The sequence below is a fragment of the Larus michahellis genome, chromosome 7 (assembly GCF_964199755.1).
Source record: "Larus michahellis chromosome 7, bLarMic1.1, whole genome shotgun sequence".
NCBI classification, from domain to species: Eukaryota; Metazoa; Chordata; class Aves; order Charadriiformes; family Laridae; genus Larus; species Larus michahellis.
The window spans coordinates 7,587,200-7,613,079 of NC_133902.1; the positions used below are offsets into that span (position 1 = coordinate 7,587,200).

The window sequence follows — 25,880 nt, forward strand, 5'->3', positions numbered from 1 at the left end:
ACGATTCATTACTGAAGTAGATGAAAGAAGGCATTAAATATTGGCATAAAGGAGAAAAGATAAACTGGTACTGGAAGGTTCATCTCTATTAGCTAAAGTGTTTGGGGACACCACAGAAATAAACCTAGGGTTATAAATATTGCCCTTGATTAGGAACCTGCAATGAAATCCAGGAGAATGAACTTCTGTGCCCTATTTAAGACAGCGGTCTGCCTGCGTGGCTCTCACTGTGGGATCAGGGCTGATCAGAGGTGGAACGTGTGGCAGCCATCCTGGGTGCAATAGTTAAGGATTTGGGCTCAGTGTTACACTCTTGGTAACTGTGGGTGTTCACAGTCATGAAATAACTCAGGAAATACTGAACGCTAAAAAAGTCTTGCGGGCTCTTTTGAACTGCAGTGCAGACCTTAGGGATCTTCATCTGTTGGCTTTTCCTGTCAGGTAGGAGGATTAAGGACTTATTTTTATTTTTTAAGGCAAAAGGCAGCTGAATTCACTGGACTTCAGGAGCTGAGGGCATAAAGATCAGATCTTGTAAAACTTCTGATTAAACAAAAAAAGCAGAGGGAAGCAACCCTGCACTGAAGAATTGCACTCCTGTAGAAGGACATAGTGATTTGGAAGGTAATAAATACCAGCACAGTTTACCACGCTGGTCTCAGATATGAGCTAGGAGACAATGGTTGGCCAGGAACACATTATCCTTCGATGCATCAACCCAAACCCTGAAGATGAGCCTTAAACGAGAGGCTGAGCAGGAGGGCAGGGAGGGAGGCCAGGCTACAGCAAACCTGCCTGCACTTGCCATCACGAGGGCCTGCAGCTGTGCGTGGTTAGCAAGACCCTGGGGAAATAAGTGAGGAGCTGGGGGGGGGGGCTGTTTTTTCCTTTTCAGTGGAGTGAGTGGTACCTGTGCCAGGCTGCTGCAGGCTAGCAGGACATTGCCTGCTTGATGCCCACCTTGGAAAGTGCTGCTTTGGCTCCAAGGCTCTGGTGTGAGGCCCGTGAGTGTGGTTCATCTGCTGCGAAAGGTAAGATGTTATTTTCCTCTTCTCTGGGGCTGGGATGTGGAGGTGGTTGGTGAAGATGTTGCAGTAGCAGTGTGGTGTCCCTGGCGTGCATAGCATTGCTATATGGCCGTGTTTGGCTTCTTGAACTTCTGCTTGGGCGAAAGCAGTTATTGAGGGGGTTGTAGAGCACTGATGTCTTGTTTCTCCTTCTCTGGTCTCTGGGAATGTGCCTGGAGGTGTAGGACTGGCAGCTTCTGCAGCAGTGGTCTCTGTCTCTGGGCTACCTCTAGGGTAGGGGCCAGTCTACTCTGAAGAAGAGGAACAAGGTGGACTTCCCAGGGAAGCCCCTGAGAGTTCAAAATAAATATGCAGAACACAATTTTATTCACCTTTATCACTCAGGTGGCTTGTGAGCAGTGCTCCTCTGGAGCCCATGTACTGGACTCCGTGAAATAACTGTCCCTCAGACACAAATGAGATGTCCCTAGAGAGCCAGGGAATTGCGTGGTTGGGAAAACACTCCTGAATATCAGCTCTCCCTGACAATGTCGTGTTCAGCTACGTGCTGTGATGTAAGGCAGCCCTAAATTATAAGCAAATAAACACAAAACCCTGTCGTTCTTCATCTCTCTACTGTGTGGGCAGGAACTCCTCTGGTAGCCTGTAACAAACTGCCTGGGTGGCTAGCAGCCAGGGAGGCGGCTCAAACCACTCCTCCCGTGGAGATGCTGCAATTTACGGAATCGTTAAGAAATAATACAGGGTGTATCACTCTCTCTTGTTCTCGCCACCCATAATCAAACTGAAAATATGCAACATAATCTTGTGCGTTTATTTGGGGTGAGAGACAATGGCCTTCAGAATAAAGACCAGCTATTTTAAAAGGAAGCAAAATGCTCTGTCTCTGCTCCTCTGTCCCCCAGCTGACTGCTGGACCTTTGTCCAAAAAGTGGTAGTAAAGGGGGTTAAACCCTTACAGAACTAATTTAGGTAAAATTTACACTCCTTGATTTTGTGCCTCTTCTTTTTCCCCCCTTCTAGTTTTGTAGCTATGATGTGGTATTGATCCAAAGATCTATAGGATCATACCATGGCTCCAGGTGGGTGGCAGAATTGAGGCTAGGCTTCATTTCCATCTGAATGGTGCAGAAAATAATTCCACTTTCCAGCTTATATTGCTCAGAACATTGCATTTCTCTCATTGCAGTGTATGGGAATTAGCTCTGGAGGAAAGAAATGATTCCCCCCCCCCCCCTTGATGTAGAGTGGAGCAGAAGGATTCAGGAAGAAATAATGTAAGAAAGCAGACAGCAAGCTCATTGCTGTTTGAATTAGGTGCAGCTGGATTGCTCTAACTAAATGGGACTTCTCATCTGGGTTCAAGTGGTGTTTCTGTGGATGGATGGTCCCCAGACTGCAAATTCCTTGTCTGGCTGGGACAGTTTCCTGCAGTAGCGCAGTGTGTTAAATACAGTAATAGCAGAGGAGGAGGAGCATGCAGTTGTTCAGCTTTGTTCTAGGTGTCAGTGTGAGGGGATGCCTGATGGAAATCAGCAGGACTGCTGAAGGGAGAAATGCCTGCAGCTGGAAAATGCCTCTAATCACCACTGGTAGCCAGGCCAGCTCAGGTGGTCCATGTGAGCTGTGGTAATTTGCATCCCAAATCTACCCACACATCTGTGTTGGAGTGTGTGGCACAGCTGGAGCTTGGTCCCCACTGGGGCTCCAGTACCAGCTGTGCTGAGGCTGTGTGTGTTTTCTAGAATGGCTCCAGGCTATATTAAACACTGGGGACCAAAGGAACTTGATGGCTCTCTGTAGCCAAACAGGTTACCTTGAAAGTAATGAAGTTACGCACATGTGACTTTGTAGGCGGCAGAGAAGCCAAGTGACAGCAGAGCAAGGAAGTACATCTGTGAAGATGCAGACACCTAGGGCTGCATACTCCCAATTCCTTTCATGGTACCTCACTAATGTGCACAGAAAGGCCACCCCCACCAGGCTGGAGAATAACAGGTGATTAAGCTGCTTCTTGCTCAGTCTTGTGCTTGTTCTCCTTTCAAACCATCATCTTGGTGGCAGGGTGGGGAGTTATCTGGTTCTTTTTTCCCCACCCTACAGCAAAGACATGCCCGTGGCTCAGTGACTGAGGAGAGCAATTGAGATGGTGACCCATATTGGACTTCTAACATGGACATAGTTCATTCAATTTGCTGTGTGAATTTAGTAAATCCGAGAAGTAATTTCCCTGCAAGAGAAGTAGGCTGCCACCTGTTCGTGATCTTGGCAACCTTAAGTCACACCTCTGGTTTTATATCCTGCTAGAAAAGTTTTCAACAGTTATTTGCTGCTAAAGGGGGACGAGGGGAGGAACTCAGTAGCATGCTGAGGAAATAGTGTTGTCTGTGCCCAATGGCCAACCAGGAGAGACAGTAACTGGGAAAAGACTTTCAAAATCCAGGGGCGTACTCTGATAAACATAGCTCACAGATAATCTCATTAGTGTGTTAAGACTGGTTATAGAAGCACAGATCCTGGGAACTCCTTGTCAGTGCCAGTGTCTCAGGCAGAAATGGGGAGGGGGAAATAAAAAATAATCTACAAGGGTTTAGGTTAATTTATGAAGGTTCATGTAACGCTGCAACTGGCAAGATGCTAAATGTTTCTCATATCGGAGAGATGCTCTCAGGAGAATACCTGTCCTTATGAGGCATTTACTTCTCTCATAGAATAGATGCTTCTACTACCTGGTGTTACTTCAGTCATGACGCTTTACATGATCGCAGCGGGATTTTCTTCCCCTTCCCTGCTGCTCACCCAGCTTGTCCCACCCAGGGGGTTACTGCCTGGCAGGTCTCTCGTGGGTGCTAATCGCATTAGCACCCTGAGCAGAGCCTGCTTCCGTGCTTCCAGATGACTCTGTTTGAAATGCGCTGAAACTCAGGCTACAGGATTTGTGCTTTCTGTCAATGACAAGTGGAGCAAATATTGACAGTGCCTCTCAAAGACTCCAGTTACTATTGCTCTTGTTAATTCAGGGCAAAATTTATCCTCGTGCCAGAGACCCACGTTAAGTCTGTGCTATTGAAACAGCTGGACTTCCCTCTCCCATTTTTTGCTGTGTGGGTAATTTGGAGAATAAGGGAAAGACCTAAGAAAACCAAGGATGTGTTGTGGTCATCTGTGTGGGCTTTTTTGCTTGTTTTTGTCTTTTCTTTTCTCTTTTTTTTTTAATCCCTGTGCTCTGCTTTCCTGTTTCTGACCTTGTGTTGGACCACTCATGTGTGCAAAGGTATAATATGTTTTGGTAATGGGGCTCCGCTCTCAGATAAATTATTTATTAAACCATTCTGTGGTCCAATAGAAAAGATCTCATTGCGGTGGAAGGCTGGGTGGGGGCATTCCATGGGGCTTCTGCTGTTATTGACGCTTTCTGCGTTCACCTTCTCGTTTGAGTCTGGATTTGGCACTGACAAAGAGCTATTCCTGTTTTGTCTGCCATCGGAACTCCTCATTGTGCTGCTGTGTCCCAACCAGCATGAGTTGCTTTGTGCTTGTATGTTTGGCTACTACTTATGCCTGTCTCAGGAATGGTGAGTTTTGCACTGCTGACTACTTCAGATGATTTTAAGTAGATTAGAGGCAAGACAGAAAGGGTCTCAGTGAGACTTTCAGATAATGCTCAACTAAAGGGCCAAAGACAGAAGAAAAGACACTCCAATTCTTGTGACTATCAAATGCTGAATTGAGCTGCAAATCCTTGTCCTAGAGGCTGGAGCGTAGGCTTTGCGCTGGCTGGGGATTTTGGCCATGTGCGCTGAAATAAGAACAAACCTGGGCCGGACACAGGTGAAGCTGTTAGGTTAGGGTGAGATGGTTTGCACTAGTGAAGATGAGCCATGCTTGAAACCAGCTGGTTGGTGAATTTATTTTGATGGTTTTGCTCATAATTTGTGCCACTGTAAAAGATTGAGAGCCTTGCTCAGGCCCTACAGCCTTGCTGTATCTTGTAATCTGGGATTTTGAGGACTTGGAAACATGCTAGGTGTCTACAGCACCAGAGACAATGAATGGCAAACTCATTTCCAGCTTTCCTTCAGTTACCAGATTTTGGAAGGCCTTGAGGGCTTCAAGAAGTACAAGGGGAGGAGTGTGTGGGGGCTTCTTTCCCCTCAAATTTCTAGTTTGGATTATGTGCAAACTAAATTATAGGGTTCTCTGCATTGATCTTCCTTGGATGCAAAATCCTGTGAAACTTTCAAAGACTGTTTGGTTGGGGTTTTTTTAACTCTTGTTACTTCAAATTGGGAATGGGAGGAGATGGAACTAAAGAGAACCATATAGTCATTTTCCTCCTGAAGCTAACAAACTTCTGGGTAATGCTCTGAACATCTGTCTCTTTAAAAGACTCCTAGATTTAAAGAAGAGAAAAACCAAAAACTAAAAAGACATGGAAAAAACCTGGATTAAACTGTCACTCATTCACAATCTATCCAGGAAGCTCATCCATGCCCCTACAGGTAGCTAGTTATCCCATCAGGAATTTCATATTCTTGTCTGAATCCTGGAACACAAATTGGTCCAGCACTATGGGTCTGCCTTGATTAGGGCCTGCTGACACAGATGTCCACAGCATGTGTTCCAAAAAAGCCTGCTCAAATAACTGCTTCTTTCCCCAAAGGGATCAAAGGTTGAGATGGTCTTTCCAGAGCTTTAGCCAGGCTGTGCAAAGCATCTGCAAAGTTTAATCCCCTAACCTTTCCCTTCTTCCCTCCCTTCTCTCTTTTTTTTTTTTTTTTTAAGGATGGTATAAATGGAGTTTAAGGGTTTATCTTTTTTCTTTATAGAAAACAGCTATTATTTGTAAAGAACCCCTGGAAAAGAAAGCGCAGCCTTGCCTTTATCTGAGAGACAGTTGGGTTTTGGCTACTCTGTCAAGGATAAAGCCCAGAATACCTCTATACGCTTGTGCAAATATCTAATGTTGACATCTTTTGCCAGCTGCTGTTGTGACTTCCTTTTCCTTGATGAACAAAATCCTCTTGTGATGTGGCCTCTGGGCGCCATTATAATTAAAAGAATTAAAATTCAATTTGAGCTATTGTCGTTACACAATGCAAAGTTCAACACCACTGAAGGTTGATTTTATTGATTCTGTATTGGGTACTCCACGGAAATAAGTTACCCTGACACAAACATGGTATTGGCGGTAGAAGGCACAAATGGTCCAGCTCCAGCCCTTGCTCACTTTAATTTTATTGTTAGCAGCACCTTTCACAAAGACAAGTTGTGCCAGCGGTTCTGTCTTAAAGCATGTTTTTTCCAAGATCGCTTCAATCCTGGAATTATCTCCAGTTTAAATAGTAAGATAAGATTTACAGCCTTGGCAGAAAAATATATGTATGAGAGTTAAATGCTACAAAACTTGTTAAAATTGCAGCTGTCAGCGGCAGCAAGGAACCTTGCTCTTTCTTGTAGCTTGAGTGGTCAACTTTGGCTGCGTTTCACTTGTACCCTTACTATTCAGGCTTGCATATATCTATTTTGTTTCTTTATTTTAAAGAGTGGGCTTAAGTAAGGCTTATCTGAATTTTCCAAATCTGTTTCATTAAGAAACAACCGTCACCATCAAACGTCTCTTTATTCAACACAATTATTTCCAAGAGACTGAATATTGACTTGAAATCAGCTCTTCTGAGTGTAAGATGCTTTTAAGCACGGATGAGAATTGTTCCTGTTCTCTGAAGCTGCTCCTCTAAGCAGAGCAGCTGTAGCTTATGCTCCATGTATTAATGGTTCACTCAAACATGACAGTAGGAAGGTTAAAATTGTTGTGATAGGGAGACGGTGTGAGAAGTGAAGAAATCTTTCTGGAAGGTAGAGGCACTTGGACAAGAGCATGGAAAAGCTTGATCTTTGGAGCCTTCTTTTCTAGTCTTTATACTGGCATTCTTAGTTTGGGGGGAGGCAGATAACATGTTTCTTTTTTCCCTGGAGTGCCTCTTTTCATTGGAGCTTCTGTGCTGTTGCAGTATAATTAACTAGTAATAATCACCAAGGATTGAATGTAGGTGGGAGAGGAGTTTACTTGTCTCTGTGGGAGGCTCTGTGTCCATGTGCTGGGAGATGAATTGGGAGCAAGGAACCAACTTCTAAGACTAAACCCCAACATGGTATTGACCATAACTTGTGTGTGCTTGAACTTTCTCCTTTCCAAATGTGTCACCTTTCCTATTACACTGCTTTGCCAGTCCTGTGGCCATCTCGTGCATCATCCAACAAGTATGTAATGACATGTAAATATATGGCTTAAATCTTCCCCTTGGTAGGAAATCTGAAATCTGGCTGGGAGGTGCCCTTGTGGGAAAAGCAAAGGGCTTGATTACAAAGGTGTTTGTGTTTGAATTTTGTTTTAGAACTGGTCCCTGTGCCTGCAGGCAGACTTGTGCCAGCAAGGCGAGGGATGTGCATGGGGTCTGTTTTGGTCTCCGAGGCTTATTTGGAGTTGGGAGCTACCCTGGGTCTCAGAAGTCACGCTACCCCATGTTCCTGGGATGCCACTAAGCAAGACGTAGGGACAGGGAACACAACAGCCTTTCTCTGCTAATGTTGTGTTCAGCACTTCCAGAGTGTGTCTTCTTCAGGGGGAAAAAGCTGGTTGGGAAGGAAAAGTGTTACGAGTTGTTTTGACAGAAGGAGCAAACTGCCTGCGAAGACCTTGTCTTCGTATTATGTGACTGCTGCTCAGCTTATTGCTGCCTCATTAGCAATGAGTTACCTAATTAGCAAGGCAAGGTGTTAATTGTGTATTGCATTACTCAGCTTTAAAAATTCTTGTAGATGCTAAATATTTTAGTGATTAAGGAGTTGTCACTAAACTATTTTTTTTCTGTGTAAACTTCTCTTTCATCTGCCAAAAAGGAACAAATCGTGAACTGTTGTAACCACCACAGATTCCAGAAAACGGACTAAATTTCTTGTGACAGAGTTGGCACTAATGAACAGTAATAATTTTAAAAAAAAAATATAATGGAAAAGACTTGGTAAGGTTAATAAGATAGTAGAACCCCTGTGTATCGAATCAGTCTTGATAAGAGAACAAAAACTACATGTTTTCTAAAATAACTTTAAAAACAAATAACATTGACTTTCCACACCTAGCGGAGACCAAATTTTCACTTGCTTGCATGCCTGCTCTCCCGGCATGCTAGGACCTGTCACCGTTCCGGCTCTCACCAGGACAGTGTGACTTTGATTTTTGACTGCTGGGCAATCTTTTTCATCAGATGGAGTTGGATCACAAGGTGGAAATTAGGTGTCCCTGCATCTTCCCACTCCTTCAGCTCACATGAAAATTTTGTGTTGAGGACATGTATCCACTTCCTACTGGCCCCGCCGCGTGAAGCTTTGATTAGCAATTATTTCTGAGATATTAAAAAACACAATAGATGTTGCAAGGCTCTGGATTTTCCGTTATGATTATTAAGGGAAAAGAAAGGCTATAGTTACAACTCAATCGTTATTTCTCTATGTCAGAATGTAAATTATTGGCATGGCCTTATGATCGTATGTGCATGTATGCTCATGTACCGAATACTTATATGTGTTAACTGTGTCTTCATTTCCATTGATTAGTTGGATTATGATTTTTGCCTTTTTTTGTTTTTCTTGTGGGGGATAGAATAAACTAAAGAAGACAGTACCAAGTGCTTTGTTCTTTCTCGCTTAGCAATGTGTCTTCACCCCTACCCTGCTCCTCCTTCCTATCTGTGAACCAGGATAGTAAAAACTTTAGACTTTGCTATATGGAAGAATGAAAAACATCAGTCATTACTGAATAAATCGCAGACAGGGCCTCTGTGTGCAGGGGCTGGTGCTGTATGGTGTACGTACCCTAGCAGTTCTTTAGCTGTCATTAAGCTGCATGAGGACACAGCTCTGGTCTCTGTTTCTTAGTCTCATAATCTCTGAAATAAGGCTCTTTTCAGTAAGCACGTGGTCACTTGGTGATAGCGGCTTATTTGCTGTTGAGGTGTGTAAGTGTATGTGCTTAATATCAGATGAACATGTGTTGCAAGTGATGTCTTTCTTTGGGACCCTGAACTGTAGTGCTATCATCTTTCTGTTGCCTGCCTGCCTGCCTTGTAAATGCACTGCAAAAATGCCACAAGGGTAGCATTTTGGTGATAGGACTTTAAGTAGTGCATTTCCCAAAAGATGCCAGCGTTGGGTTCTTATAGAACTACTTAGGAACACAGTTGTGGAGCCGGGCTAATCCAGAATACTGCAACACTGTGCAATCTAAAATGGGCGTTACCTTTAGCTATCAAATGACTGAGGATTAAAAACAGCCTTTGAAATAAAAACCAACACCTGAAAGCACTGTGCATTGCCGTCTCATACTTTCCAACTGCTGTAATCTCAGATGAGATGTGGAGCTTCCAGGGGACAGGGCAGGTTCCCCACTTTGTGCAGTGCCTGGCACTGGGAGACCCGGTGACTCTTGAGCCCTCCTGAAGCACGAGTCAGTGTGTGCCCGTTCTTCCAGGTGCTGATGCAGCCCATCGGGGTGGAATCTTTAAAGTAGGAAGTGTCCACTCTTAACTATTTCATAAGGACTTTTGGGTAAGGAAAAAGTAAACTTCCCAGCGTGCAGTTTCTCATGGGGTGAAATCAGAGGCGAAGAGGCAATGTTTTGCGCTTGTAGCACTGATTGCGCTATGGGTTAAAATTCTTATTTGATAGTCAATAAAGATAAATTGCGCACAAAAATAGCCACTATTGCCGGAGTGAGCTGGCAGTTTGCAGAAGGGGGTATGTGGTATCTTAACGTGCAGTCAGTTGTAAAGGCTTGGGAAAAAAATTTTCAACTGCACATTATCTGAGTGAGCTTCCATATTTTACCATGACACCGACTCCGAGACTCATTTCCCTGGGTTAAGTAGTGTGGGGTGAAGTATCTGCCGCTCTCCTTCTCCCTATCCATCTGCTGCGGTATTCTGGGCATTTAACCTGGAGCGCTTGCTGATGTATGACCAAATCAGAGAAAAGAGGCCGCGCTGTTTAACCCTCTCCCTTTGTAGCTGCACTTAATGAATGTCACACAGGCCCACTATAGAAATGATGGAACATCCATTCTGGCAGCATGAACAGAGCCCACCGTGCAATGATACGGTGAAATATGCTGAAAATATTCACAGGAACCTGTGAACATAAACTCATGATTATTTTTTTCCCTTAAATCTCAATATTTGAGCTGGTTTCCCCCCATATAATAAAAGTGCAGTTCCTAGCAGCGTCTACTTTTTTTGAGGGGAGGAAAACCCTATTTTCTGTTTAATGTGGCTGTACTGAAATGGCTAACTTATGCTAACCAAAATGTAATTATGTTGTCCATGCAGGTCTTTTTGTCTTTCTAAAAAAATGTCTTGTAAATAAGATTGCGGGTCTTAATGACTCTATCCGGTCATTCCTGGGCTAAATTCAAAGGCGATGAAAGCAGCGCTATGCCTCCTTTTGCAGAAGTTATTTTCACGCAGGTGTGTGCTGTCTGATGGCCCGATTCTTCTACCTTGACTCACGGGGAGTCGCAACTGGTTGTTACGAACCTGTGCTCTTAAGCTGAGCAAGTTATTGCTCAACATCTTGGAGGCAGGCATGAGTGAGCCATGTATGGAACAGGAGCAGTATCTGTCTGTAAAGCAGCTCTTGTCATGAAATGCAAGAGTCTAATCCTCCTTTCACCATTTAATGCATCTTTCTCGACTGAACTACCTCCCCCCCCCAGCCCCTTCTGTGGCTATGTCTTGCTACTTCCCACTGGGATCTCCTGTTCCCTTTGGACTTCATTCCCATCATCTGAATTCAGCTGGAGAGAAAACGAGTGGAACTTGCTTTTGGTTTGGACGGCTGTACAAAGCCACCTATGTCACTTAAGTTTCCCTAAAGCACCATGATTCATCAGCCTAATTCAAAAATAAGTAAATCGGTTGTCTCGCTTCAAAAAGAGACTATAAATTCTAAAAGCTGGTGGCTAATTACTTCTGTTAGACTCAGCTTCATGCTGGTAGCAAATGCCTGTCAACTGTTCTGTCAATGGCTAAGGAAAGTACTAAAAATGTATAATTTCCTGTTACAGAGGATGCTGTGTTCCAGTGATGCTTTTCATAGAATTCCTCCCCAAATAAGAACACCAGCACCCCTGGGTGTCTCGGAGTGCTTTCCCAGTTGATGTACTCTCCATTTACAAAGACCGTGTTTGTACTGGAGGAGGGAGACCAAGAGAAGCTTGGATCTCAACCCTTGCTTCTCCGAGATAATCAGCAAACAGTGTGAGTGTGTGTGTGTCTGAACATGACGTGTAAATAAATGGATGAAATACTGTCACTGGGACCTTCATTTCACCCAAGCTACCGAATCATCTCGTCATAACTGCTTGTTATTAACCAAGTGGCATAATTCCAACTTAAACTTCCCCTCTGTTTACTAGAGACTTGCTGAAGAGCTACTGCTGAATACTTAATTTCTAACTCCATGTATTTATAGGAGGACCCAGCAACACTTAACTCGAAGATCTAGAGCTAGGCGATGAGCAAGCTAGGTGTGAATCTCAGCTTTATTTTTTAAAATAAAATTTCAGGTCTGTGTTTTAATAGAGGAAAATCTTATAAACGTGATCCATTTAAACATAGCATGATGAAAAACCAGAAGGTGCAATTTCTAATATTTACATGCTCGCTTTAAAGCATCAGTTTGTTCATTATTTTAACTTTTAAAGGTTTTTCTCAGGAAGCACGGTGCTGAGTGTGTGGCTTATTTCTGTTTCTCCTAGTCTGTCAAATTAATATTGTGGCTCCAATCAAACCTTGACTTCTGTTCTGGTGCACCGGGCAGGAGTTTGGCCTGTTATAACAATACCGAGTGTCTGAAATACCATTTTTACCATTGATATAGGCAAATTCATGCTGACATTAATACAGTGCTGGGAGGTCTTGGTTCTTTTGCTCAATTAAAAAGGGAAAATATGCCAATTGTGGAGCCTGTACTAATAGTCTTAGGCAGGTGTTACTCGGGTGAAATGTTTTAGCCTTCCTGCTAAACGTCAGGGAGATGAAATAGTATTTATATTGAGAAGTTAATGGTAAGCAGCCAAGTTTTAGGGACTGTTTGTACCTGGATAATCTGCTTTCCCACTGCAAGGAACAGAGGACAAAAAGGCCAGGCGTATGGGCAGGGATTGAGCCCGGCGCTTGGGGGATGGACAGGTCGCTCTGAGCTTCTCCTGCTGCCTGCAGGCAATTCTGTGGGTGCAAAACTAGGCAGGGGGGAGGAAATAACCCATCCTTTTTTCTCCAGGTGTGACTGCCGTAAAACAGCTGAGCAGGAGCTACAGCTGCTTGTGTCCCTGTGTGGCTGTCTTGCTCCGTGCAGTAGTTTCCAGGCAATATTCCAGCTTGTCAGATGGAGGGAAGGGAGGTGATGCTTCGCATGAACTGTCCTCGTAGCAGGTTACATGCATCCCTTCCCCCAGCCAGCCCACAAAGTTGAGCACTTCTTCTGTGATGACTAGAGGCTTAAAAGTACGAGTGATTGCATTGTCTGCTGCTCAGGGTGAGAGCAACTGTGCTCTGGACATGAGCTTGCTTATTTCTGGTCAGCGACTCAACTAAAAAGGGAGATTATTTCTCCCCTTTTTCTTCGCTGTCTTTCCCAATGTATACAGTAAAGCAGCCTATTTCTGCTATAGGGAAAAAACTGACTGATTTACTTTATCAACTGGCATAATGGAGCAGGCTGGGCTGTAAGCTGGTTTGTGGTGACTCAAAACTCATCTTCCTTCTTGCAGCTTCTGCTGGAGCTCAGAAAAGGTGAAAGCAAGTTGTTAATCATACGTGCTGCTGTACATCTTAATAAATGTCATAAAATTAGGATGGAAAGGTGGATGTGGCATTGAGGCCGAAGGACTGTGCTTAAAAGAGCAACCACAGCTCCCCCGGGTTCTGGAGCAGGGTGAGGGGAGTGAAGCTCCTGATGGAGCAGGGCTGCTGACAATTCTCTATTGAAATGAGAAAAGAGCGGTAAAGGCATCTCAATAAATTCATTTAGATGTTTAAATGATGCTGTTCATCCTTTCTGTAAACAGGGCTTTAACAACAAGCTGTACCTGCGCTTTCTGTGTTCAAATACTCTTCTCTGGCCTTCCCTTTCCCTGGTGGAGAACCACCAACCTGATTAACATATTAAATGAAGCAGAACCCAGTGTTATCTCTGCACATTACTGCTTCCTGATGGTATACGAGCAACTTCCAAATTACCAGTTGTAACTATCCTCCACCTTCCTAACCCAGAATATCCATATTTTAAGGACATTACGCCATGTGATGGAGGGTAGCTGCGTCCCTCAGATTTTGGGTTCTTAGCCTTCAAAAAAGGGGTTTGGGTTTTTCTTTAATCATCTTTAACTTTTCTTTTAGGGTACCTCAATGCTGCCCGTCCTTAGCACCCTGCACAGTTGTTGTTTTACCCTCTTCTGGCCCAAGTCTTCATGCGTGCAGCGATGCACAGGCTCCCTCCTGGAGCCAGCCTCCCTACCCCAGGCGGGCTTGACAGAATGGGTGCCCCAAGATAAATAGGCACCTTCTGCACGTCGCTGAAAATCGAACCGTCCCCGTGCTCATCTGGAGCCGGAGCTGAATAGATTGTCACGAGAGCCTGGGGACACGGGGAGCTGGAAGCGGGGGGGGAGGGGTGTTACTGGTGCTCTGTCCTCCTGCAGAAGATGCGATGGGGACACATCGGGCCCGAGGATTGCCTGGGTCTGTCTGCAGCACCCGGCTGCAGCCAGGCACCGGAGAGCCCAGGCTGCTGCGACACAGCATATGGGGCCCCGTGGTGGTGCGCGGGAGGGGGCACGAAGAGCTGGGGGAGGGGAGAAGCATGCATATAAATCATTATTGGCGAACATCTCAGCTCTTGAGCCAGGCTGTCGCTTGCCGCTGCTCGTGGTGCAGCCCAGACATAAATCATAATTCCCCTACAATAGATCCTTTTGCAGCCGCCATCAGGAAAAGTGTGTTGGTTTTATCGATTTTTTGACACCGGGGCCCTGGCAACGGCCGCTCTGAATCATTATGAAATGAAACTGATTAGGAATTCATGGAATACTAAATAAACTTTACGAGCCCGTTGTAAGTTTTTTGATGCATGGGGAGCGGAAAATGAAAACTAATGATATAAAAATTACACAGCGTGCTGAGTATTATTATACTGCTATTGATTTGTTTCAAACTGTACATCAAAATCGAAGTGTGCTGGGTGTGCTTGGCTGCAAGGCTGATGCTCAAAAGCTTTTGAGGGTGGTGTGGTTTTTTTTTTGGTTTTTTTTTTTTTTTAATGCTGGCTCCAGCATTTTTTTGCCAGCCAGTGAAGGTTAGTGCCACTGCAGAATTGCTGAAGTGCTCCCTGCACCTGCCTGTTCTTCTGCAACCACCCTTTGCATGGTTATCACTGACTTTATTCTCCTGTTTGCATGCGGACTCTCGGGAGACAAAAATATATTGACGAGGATTTTGAGCCTAAGTGGATAACTCCCCACACGCGCTTCTGCTCTGGGGAATTTTACTTCTGTTCCCTAATAGCCAACGTTGTGAGAGAAGCCCGAGACACTTGACAAACATTTATGCAAAACTGCACAAAGGGATCATTTGTTCTGGCACTAACTGCAGCCACCGCGGGAGTGAAGGGGAACAGCTGGTTATAATGCTGCCCATCACTTTGGGGCAAGAACAGATAACTTACCTTTTTGGTTTTTTTAAACTTTTCTTTCTACAAACAGACAATTTGTAACATGATCATAATAGCCCTGTCCAGATTTAAAATCAATGGAAATAATGAGTAGAATTGGTGTGATCTATTTGCTTCCTATTTACTATTTCAGACAGCAGAATTTAACAAAATTAAATAAGGAAGGAAAGGTAAAAAGGCTAGGATTGTTGCAGTGTAGCCTTGAAGACAAACTGCTAAATAAGAGCCAAGGGTGTGGGTAGTTAGATATATTGCTGGTGTTGCCATTGCATGCTTTTATTGAAATAAAAAGGACTCTCATGCTGCAGCTTGTCGTGGGGGACCAGGAGGGTTCCTGCCCTGGCTCAGCTCTGTCTCTTACAGTGCTGTTGCAGCTTTCCTGACGTACCCAACCTGGCTCGCTCTTCCAGGCAGGATGCTGGAGGATGCTGCTGCAGCTCATCTGGTGATTTTCTTCAGGAAAAAAAAAAATCCTGCCCTGAAGTAACTAGCTTGCTTCTTCATGGTATCTCTTCTGCTTGAGTTTCGTATGATGCAGAACCACGGTGGGACACGTGCTGTTGCGTTTAAAGCATTATTTGGAAAAAGCTTCTTTCATTTGGGTGCAAAAACCGAACTCTGATTTAGAAATCTTAGGTGGTGCAAATGGATTTGGCAGGTGATGGGAGCAGCAGTAATAAATAGGCTGGAACAGAACTCAGCAAGTCCAGAACCAAACCTTCTTGCTCCTGCAAAACCACCACCTTACTGGTGCTGGCATGGGCACAGGTTTGGGTGCAAAGAGCTTCAGGTACCCTCAACTGTGTGCCAAATACTTAACCTCTGCAGGATTTTGCAAAGTCGATGGTTTGCGGATTCTGGGGGTCTTGGTGAAAGCTGTGCTGAGGCTGCAAAGGTAATCCTGCTTCTAATGAACGGGTCCGGAGTGAAGCGCTGCGGTTTCTTGGGGAGATGGCTGATTGCAGGGCTGTGAGTGTCTCTGAAGTCGCGTGCAAGGGCAGGAGCTGTTTCTTTGAGCAAGTGAATGTACCGTGGTAGCTGGTAGCGATGTCCGATGGCCTCAGCTCCTGGAGGGGAGACAGATGGGATCTCATGGGGCAATAACTGCTGCTGTAGGATTATCTGGCAATTTAGCTGTGCTCTGATGCAGGGGACTTCTTAGAGGTAGGCACCTGTGTCAGCTCTATTTCTAGCTACCGGTACTGGTGATCATCTCTGGCCTAAGCATACTGCCTGTAAATGAAAATGTAATACTAGTGAGTAGGAAGAAAATCCAACGGACTCAAGAACAAGAGAGGAGGAGAAAATTTAAGCAACTGGAAATAAGCTGCTGATCCACAGAGGGCTAAGCTGCCATGTCCCTCAGTCGTCTCCTGAGACTAGGCTTTTCTGTGAGTAAACCTCACGCAGCTCCTCCTCCATCACTGATAAACTTGGATGTCACCGCTCCTGGCTGCGTATTGAACAGCAATTTGTAAACTGTGGTCTCCTGTTTGGGGTGTCTGTGCCTTCAGCCCACGTGGATTCAAGGTCCTTCATCTTACAGACAGGTCCACTGGGGCTCCTTTTCATTCCCAGACGTACAGAGAGCGGAGCGTGCTGAGTATTAACAGTGAATGTTGTTACACTTTGGGACAGGAGGCCTTTGGTCAGGGAACCTGTGTCTGTGGCCATTGTGGTACTGGATAGAAAGAAGCTGTTATCTTCAAATTCCCCCCAAAACTTCGCTCCATGAGTTTGAAAAGAAATCTGGTGGGTAACACTGAGCATCCCCATTTATTTGGAAAATAAAAACCTTATTTCCATCAAGTAATGGCACTTCAAGTGTGAGGTCCTGCCTCTGGTCCATGTCTGAGCAGTCTGTCTAGGTATAAAAAAAATAAAAATATTGCATTCTTTTTAGCCATTGTATATGAATATAGCATGTATTGAAGTGCAAACAGCTTTAGTGTTTTCCCCTAGAATGGAAGATGTGCTTAACTGTGTCGTAGCCTTCGTGCCGCTCAGCCGAGGGTGATCACGGGTGAGCTCAAGGAACAGCAACTCGCGTGTGGGGAGAAGGGTCTCCGTTCTCTTCCTCCCAAGTCCTGACTGGTCCCAGCATGCCACAGACTTCCGTAAATCCCTAGGCAGCGGTGCACTTGTTACAGTAATCTATGTTTATTTCGATATTTTGTCTGCTGTAAACGGGGAATCTTCTTAAATGAAGCCAGTTTTCTTCCTCCTTCCATACCACATGCAATAGCAGGGTCCACTTTATATGGCTTGTCAGCGTGCGAGCGCGTGCGCTGGGGATTTTTCTAAGATATGTATATTGAATTTAGATTTGTGCTCTTAGTACCTTCACTCATTCATTCAGAGCCATATTGACTACATAAATTGAGTGTTACAAGTAAGAGAGAGTTTAGCCATTATTTTCTCAGTGATTTGATTTAATGGCCTGGGTGTTTTGGCCATTACTTCTGGCTTTTCATTTGCATGGATTCTTGGCTCTGCTGATTAGCATGTTTTTTATATTTGCCATTTAATCCCCCCCCTTTTGGAAAGCTGAATTTTTCATGATTAATTAAATTCCTGTGTCTGTTTTATATCCTTCATGCACACACCCATATATATATACGTATATACAGGACTACATATATGCTACATATAGTTTTTTCTTTCTCCTGTCTCTGCTGATTATACAGAGTTAAATGCAGCTGTCTGTTTGACAGGAATATTGTGTACTGTATGTGGAGTGATATACAGGTCAGTATATTACTGATGAATAAAAGTTTCCTCCTAAGGCAGCTGCTGCAGATTACTTAGTGCTTGACATGGCGTGTCTTTGTGTCACTGTTACCGGGTGAAATTAAATCAGAACAGGAAAATATTAATTTAAAGTAGGGGATAGAGGCCGCTCACTTCCAATTACTCTCTACCCTGTCAGCTTTATATGGGCGCAAACAAGGAAGGAGGCTGGATTAATTGCTTTGGACTCTGCCCCACTACAGGCCCAATTATAGAAACATATTGGCTCCCAGCACTATTATATACACTGCTGTGCAGGAAATTGTGTGAAATTTTAACGGATTTCAGATGTAATAATAGAGAACACGATTCAGGACAGCATTAGCAGGCTGGGTGGAATCTTTACGGATGGGTTAAGGTTAAGCTGTTTGGGGGTCCTTTGTGTATTAAAGGATCATCTGGTTAACCCATGTACTGGGAGCTTTTGATACTGGCCTGGGAGCAAACAGAATAAAAACATTCATCCTCTGACAACAAGGAGCTAAATCCTCAGTCGGAATGAGGGCAGAAACATACAGCGTGAGGATGGAGAGCACGAGGCTTGCGTGCGGTGGGATTCTGGCGCTGGAGAGACGATGCGGAAATGGTTGTGTGGCGTTAAACACGTTGATGTTTCCAGATATTCTTTAGAAACCATTGCTGGCTAATGTCTGCTTTTGTGTGAGACCCGTCTGCAGAGCCTGGGTCAGAGCAGAGAGCTACTAATGCAAAGTGAATAACACTGACATTTTAAATGCGCATTGGATGATTATTTTGTAAGCAGTTGTAGAAATAGATTTTCAATTCACTATTTTAATTTAAATTTGTTTAGGTTTTTTGTTGCTTGCACTCAACGAAGAATTTTCCCTGCCGGTTGGTTGCTTTTTTCTGTGTTTAAACCCACGTGTTAAAGATGCTTGATAACTTGTGTGTGCACATATGTACTATTCTGTCTCTCTCTCCCTCGTATAAAATCCTTATTTTTACTTGCTGCAGCAAGAACACAGAGCTTATTCCAAATATAGAGCAACTCTCAGTACTCCTGAATGTACGATCAAATTACTGTGCCTCTGTGTGTGTTCATGTGTATAGCACTGCACATCAGATGTAATTTTGGTAGGCAAAATAGAAATTATTATTTTTCCCAAGGTTAATTTTCTTCAAAAATAGTTTTGGACTCTTGGTTCCTTTGTTTTAGGATAATTTATTTATCAGATGTGCGTGCATGTATCTTTGAGGGCGGTTGTTTTCTAGTATTTTTTTTAATTAACGTTAATTTAGTAAGAGGAGGTGTGCAATAAGTTAATTGATAGAGGCTTGTCAGCATTGGTTTTGTTTGTTCTTTCTCATATTTTTGTTCACTGTGTATTGACGTTGGGCCAGTTTGCATGAGTAAGTTGGTGCTTTTTGGTTTCTTTCTGACGCCAACTGGGTAACTCGGCCGTGGGCCCAAAGCCTGATTTTGTGAATAACGTCATTACCTGTTCCCATCTGAAAGCAGACAATAAAGCAACAGGCGTTGGGGTGAGCTCAGACACAAAGCCAAACTTGTCCCTGTCTGTTCCTTGTATATTCTGTTCTATGAAAGGAAGATTATTTTTTTTTAATGAGTCCACTCTCTGCTCCGTGAAAGGATGGTAATAGAGCTTGTGCATGGACATCCAGGGAGCAAATCTAGAAAGGTCCATGCCCTCGGGAATGCTGGCAGGTAAAACTGCCAGGTGGGCACTTTGGAAGGCAAACAGGAGATCTGATCCATAGCTGTGGAAAAGGAGGAGGGGAGGCTTTCTAATACACTTAAGGTGCTTTGGACCAGCCCAATGGAGATGTGAGGAACTAAGAAAAAAAATCTGTTGACTTTGCTGCTTCCTGCCCAGACAGAAATGCTGAAGTCATGTAGTAGATGCACCTTTGATCTCCTGCCCACCAAGCACTTTGCAAATTAGGCTTCACAACAGCCCTTTCTATGGAGTGAGAGCAAACTGTGAGTTTAGCAAGTGTCTACCATGCTTCCTTGTCAGTCCTAGAGCAAGCTTTGAAATTGTGCAAACTGTGTGATCTCCATCACTTCCACAGTGTTTCCCATTCATTGCTTAGGATATTTCAGTGCCAGCTGCTGCAGATTTTGAGAAACTGTTAGTTGGGATTGTAATTCGGGTAAATCTGGGCATTGTGGTTTTAGTTGGACTTGTTTAAGGGACCTGAGCTGATTTTTTTGGGATCCCAAAAAGCATTAGCGATGGAACTATGTCTTGAGACACGATGTCTAACAGCAAGTGAGATGGGATTGCGGAGTCCTGTTCCCCTTGGTGGGAGCCCCATGGCACAGTGGGGTCTGAGGCTGGAGGCAGCCCCGTAACCTGGGTCAGGGGCTATTCCCTTCCTTCCATCCTCAGTGTGTCTTGCACATAAAGGACAGTCTCTGCCTGCTAACAGGGCTACAATAAAAGTGTTGCAATAGAGGCGGTGATTTAGGGTGGCAGGGGAAATACATAAATAGCTGTCTAGAGAATCCAGGACAGTAGAAGCAAAGTAAATTCTGACCAGGAGTGGTTATTGAATGGCAGGATCTTTGCTATTTCAGTCTATTTGTCTGTCTGAGGAAAGTCTATTTAGCTCCCGGATGATTATTTGGAGGGAAGCTGCATCTCCAGCCCCAGTCCTTGCCTCCCTCCGGCTCCGCTCCCTGTTCGGAGAGCCAGCAGGGCTGCAGAAACCTCAGAAGCATCGCTTTCATATTTGCAGTTTGTGCTGGTTTTAAACCAGGAGGGGTGAAGCACTGAATTTATGATGTTTGGTTTGGGAAATCTATTTTTGTTCCCTTTAACTGATTGTCTTGTAACCGTGTCTGTTATGAGTGGAGAGCAATGTATCCAGATCTCGGGAGACACACGTGCAGAATCTTATTCACGAGCAGATGACAGTGTGAAAATTCTTTTGGCATTGAAGGTGCAGTGATACAGTGAACCGGGGAGGAGGGAGATGCAGGGGAGGCTGACGCGGTCCAACTTGGCCTGAACAGTTTCTGTCTCTTTAGTAGAGCAGGGGAGAATGCTGGAGGCGATAATGCCAACCGTCTGCGGAGTCTGCCAAGAGCACATCTTGCTGCTGGCGTTGTCTGTGTCAACCTGAGAACTGGTATTGACCTGAAAACCTTAGGTATTGACCTAATCCCTTAGGGTTATGCAGAGTTTTAGATGGAACTTGCAGCAGATCAGTAGTTCCATAGCAGCCCACCAGGACGCAGGTATTAAGCTGACTGATGGAAGAGCTTCCTTCTCCACCGGCGCGTGTAGGATGCCCTCTGGCAGGTCAGTGGGGTCTGAGGGCTTTCCATTCATGTGGCAGACCCTCTCCTTACTGACTCAAGGAGCTGCAGCGGTCTGAAAGCAGGTCCCAGTAGCTCTTGAAACCATGCTACTGAAAGGGAAAAGCAACAAGAAAAGGCTTGCATCACTGGCACATGAGGGGATGCTGAGTCACAAGAGAGAGTGACTGTTTGGCAGCAGTGACTTGTCTTCCATCCATCCAGTAGTCACACTGGGGACCTGATACACAGCCTCTTCTTTCCAGTGGAAGCCACTTTACCGGTTACAGTGAAGAATTATCAGGTTCTTGAAATGTCTTTCTAGGAGCTTGGCAGAATTAGCTATTGGGTTTTTTTGGGGAAAAAAAAAATTAAAAGTGTTGTCTTTAAAGCATGAGAGATGAATTTGCCACTGATCTTTTGAACAGAAAGACCTAAAAGGTGCCTGTGGCACTAAAACAGCACAGAGGGGGTTAATACTCTGCTTTGTTGATTTTGACTAGGGCCCATGGTTTTACTACAGCAGTAAAGTCACTGTCCTTTTATGTTTAAAAGCCAGCAAGGAAAAAGTGCAATTACAAAGACAACTAAAATCTTCACTGGTACTCAACAAGGTAATCAGTTCAATTGATTTTTTTTCTTTTTTCCCCCTAGCCAGAAAAGTATTTAAAGTTAAATTCTATCTGTGATTTTTATATGGGGAAAAAAAAAATACCTGTTCTCTGAAATGCTTCCTGGTTTTAAAAATGCTCTATTTTATTTGCCCTATAAATGCAAACTTATAAAATGCGATAAGGGATCTTTCTCTTCTCCCTGCACAGACAAGACCTGAGAAAGCTCACTGCTATTCCTGCATGGCTGCCAATTGCACAGACAGATATCACTCCATTAGTCATTAGCATCTAAATCATTCCCCTTCTCATTCAGGTTTACTGGGCTGTGATGGCTACTAGATTCATAGGACACCTGAGCCAGGTCTTTTGTACAAGGTCTCATGGAGCAATTGATTGTAAAAAGACAGCAGGAGAGCAAACCACTGGTTTCTGTGCCTTTTGAGCAGGGAGGATGGGCTGTGCTACCATGTGTTTTCTCTATGAATTATTAAAGTTTTTTTTTTATTCTTGCAATATTGTACAAGGATGGAGTTTGTGCTGTGTGTAGTGGTACAACACCCTGATGCAAAAACTGGAGGGACTCTGGGGGGAAAAAATAATGCACAAACACTTAATTTTCAAGGGTGCTTGGGATCCCTTTTGCTGGAGCGTGTGAGCATCTCCTCGCTGTCTTTCCTGGAGTGGCAGAGGAAGAGAGATAAAGGAGCTCCATGGCAGAGCAGCTCCCCGAGAGGTCTGTTCTTGGGGTATTATAGCTAATGTTGTGGTTAAACTTGTTCTTTGTAGGAGCAAAGTCTTATTTACATGGAACAGACTTCAAAATCAAACATGAATGATTCAGCAGCTGCTGTAGCATAGGCTAATGTGTTAATATGGCTTTAAAAATACTGGGAGAGTTCAATGGAGTTTAATATCTGAGTAGTGAGAAAAGGGCTGGGTTTCTCATTTGGATGATTTGTTTTCCCCCCAAGAAATGAAACACTACAAAATGTTGGCCTTTTTCCTATCTAGTAAAAATGTCCTTTGTTAGGGTGGAAGAGGGAAGGTGAAAGGTGGTATTTTAACCAGTAGCTCAAAACGTAGCTGATGCAGATCCCATAAATGGAAAGCTGATTTCTGTGTTTTGGTTTTTTTATGGTTTTCCTTGAAGGGATCTGTGACACTTAAGCTGCACCATATTCTCCTATCTCCTGTGTTGGAGTTTAATGCCAGGTAGATACCATCTAAGTGCAAGTCTGACTCCCTTGGGAAGGGGTGAGACTTTCTGGAGCATCTGGACTGGGCAGTGTCTGAGATGCCCTATCCTGGGGGGTTTTATCACACAGGCGTCTTTGCTTAGGGGTTAGAAGGTGCCTTTCATGTTGAGGTCTACAAAAAAACCCAAACAAACAAACAAAACCTCCAAAACACCAAACCAGCCAACTCTTCCTGGAGCTTTGGAAAGGCAAGGAGAAAAGAAAATGAAAGCGGAAAGCAGGCTGAGCTGTGATACAGCACTTACTGTCAAGGGATCGCGTAAAATCCACGAGGAGAGAAAGAAATGCTCACCACTTGTTTATTTTTACTTCATGGTTTTTAAAGGAAGTGTCTGACTTTCCAAGAACATGCTGGTTTGGGGGTTAACCCTTCCAGCATCCATGTGCCATTCCTTTGCCTACAAACCATGTATTACAAGCAAGCTCACATAAATTTCTGGCAACAGTATCCTTCCCAAGCCCTCAGGCTAGAGGGATCTTTAGTCACTTTGGATTGGACTGGATTTGAAAATAGGTCCCTAAGGTGAAGGGCCAATATATCAAACCAGTAAATCATGTTTTATACCAACTCCTAATAATGAATGAAGTGCCATTTCATACAATACCTAAGTTAGGATTTTATTGATTAACTCTCATCTTGGTGTTCCACCCAAATCTAAGATATATTGCCTGCTGTAATTTTTACATTAGCTGTCAAATTCATCTTGTCTTCCCAGGGTTATGATGTGTACAGAACAGACAATAAACAACATCACAGTTTCAGTGTTTATCTAATGAATATACACAGGCCAGAAAGATTAATAATGATTTGATAGGCAGAGCCAAAAGGCAGGAAACATCCGTGTTCAGGGCAATAGCTGAGGACCAGGATTTCAAATTACCAGGAGGGCCGGAGAAGGAAGCCTGCTTGTCGTGCCCCACGCCTCCCTCTGCCAGGCAGTAATATATGACGGAAGACTCAAGGAAGCAAAGTTGATGACTTTTTTTTTTTGTGCATACTGCAAAGGAGCAATGACAATAGGAAAAAGACTGCAAGTCAACAGTGAATTAATCCTCTGAATGATTTGCCCAAAGCTTTGTCACTGGTACTGATCCTGGGAATCCAAATGAACCTGTGCTTCCTGCCCTATGGAAATAACTATTTTGAGGATTCCCTTCCTTCCTGATATATCTTGTGATTAGTAACAGCCTGGGCATCCCCCAGTCTTGGAAGAGAGTCATGGGTGATACCTTCCTAATCTGAGTCTGATCCTTCCCAGTATCCTACAGCTGCCTCTGTGTTTTCCATGGCCCTGGGGGCCTTTGGTCTTTGCCCAAAGGTGGGTTGTGACGGAAGAGGGAGCCCTTGCCCCGGGCATGGCTCTGGCCACCGCTGTCCCCAGAGACTGGGGCCACCCCTTCTTCTGGGGACAGCTTTGCCCCTGGGACGGGTGGGGGAAGATGAGCTCCCTTGCTTGAAGCTGGGATTCAGCCTTAAATCCCTCTGCGCTTTGGTCCTCCAGTCTGTGAAACGGAGAGATTTGTGGCTCTCCAGGAGAGGGGCAGAAGAGGTTTGAGCTCTGTTTGCCGAAGCGCTCTGAAGTACTGGGATAAAAGACACTGTGGAAGCACAAAGGGCTTGTGCCTGTCTATTGAGCACAACCCGGGCCAACTCGCTCCGGTTCCTGCAAGAGGATGTGGCCAAAGCACGGGCTTAGGGACGGGGAGCAGGAGAGGTTTATCTCCCTGCCATTGGGAGCCAGAACTCACGCTGGGAGGGGGGGATGCTGTGGGGTTTTTTTAGGTAAATATGTGCTGTTCTGCTGGCTGGGGGCTGCCTGGAATTTAATGAGCATTAAGGAAAGGAGCGCTGTGCTGCGAGGGGGCCGTGCGGGAAGCAAAGCTGCTGCTTCCAGTGCTGAGTCAAGCTGACCTTACAGGGCTTTGGAGCCAGTGGCTCAGAGCTGCTAGCCACCTGCTGTTCCCGCTAGCCACAGCGGGTACTGGCTGCTCCCAGCTTGGCAGCCAGTCCCTCCGCCACCATCCTGACCTAGCAATGCCTTTGCCAGTTGTATACTCTGATGTAGGCTGAATTGTGAGCTCCTCAGGGCAAGGACTTTTTCCCCTGTCGTCATTTTCCTATGGCAGGAGGAACAGCAGAGTCCTGACTGGGGTGCGAGTTTGCTATGAGGTTATACAGGTGACTTTTCCAGGTTTCCCATGCCCTGCAGTTCTCCAGGTTTGGTGCATATTGCATATTTCACCTGTACATCCCAACCTCTCTACCAGCTAAACAAGCAGTCAGATCATAATCTGTTCAAAAATCTATTTATTAAAAGAGAGTAACGAAGCCTCAAAATGAATTGCTTCTCTGCCCACTTTCCTCCCTTTCTTTCCCTTCGGTCAGTGTTTGTTTGCATTTTTTTCTTTTAGACATCCCAGCATGAAACAGTAACACATTACAGCACAAAGCAATACACCACTTATCTAATCTTGAATATAATATGGGATAGACACTCTGTATAGAGGGGAGCTGCAACAGAATACATGCAGCAAGAGCTGCCTGGCGAAGGACAATAGATTGCCGCAGATACGGATTGAGTTAGACAATTGAACCAATTATACTATTCCGGAGACTTCAATGAGATCGGAGAGCATTTCCTGAGCTTTGGTAGAAGTAATCAGCATTCCTATTCATCTCGGCCGCCGTCCTACCTGCCAGGCGGCAGGGCTGTGCCGAATGCAGCTCCTCGCCACTTGTGGCCCTCAAACAATTCCCCGGCACGCTTTGCCAGAGTGGTCGCTCGTATCTTATTCTTTGTCCTGGTCAGAATTTAAAAATCACTAATTTTTTTTTTCCTCCCCTCCCTGTCTAAGCGCATGTAGCCATCTCACTTGCCTGAGTGATATTTTTCGAGTATTCCATCCAAATGTTGTTTGATTCTGTCTGGGAGCGGCTGGTTTTTCACCTCCGAAATGGCTGCATTTTGGCAGCTGATGAAGGGACTCCTGCAAGTCTAAACTGGAGCTGGTGGATAACACTACAAAGTGCTCTGTAACACTTTGGGTGAGAGGAAGTAGAATGACCTACGCTATTTCTTTTTAGCACCATTTAAGCTGTAAAACCAGCCAACCAACTCTC

General features: G+C 44.6%; 1 long non-coding RNA gene across 1 annotated transcript in view; it reads left to right on the plus strand.

Annotated features, from left to right (window-relative positions):
* Nucleotides 1–899: 899 nt before the first annotated feature.
* Nucleotides 900–25,880, plus strand: part of LOC141746762 (uncharacterized) — a 145,871-nt gene continuing 120,890 nt past the window's right edge. Inside the window, exon 1 of the long non-coding RNA XR_012588475.1 lies at nucleotides 900–1,031. This is a non-coding gene — a long non-coding RNA (uncharacterized LOC141746762). The remainder of the gene's footprint in view (nucleotides 1,032–25,880) is intronic.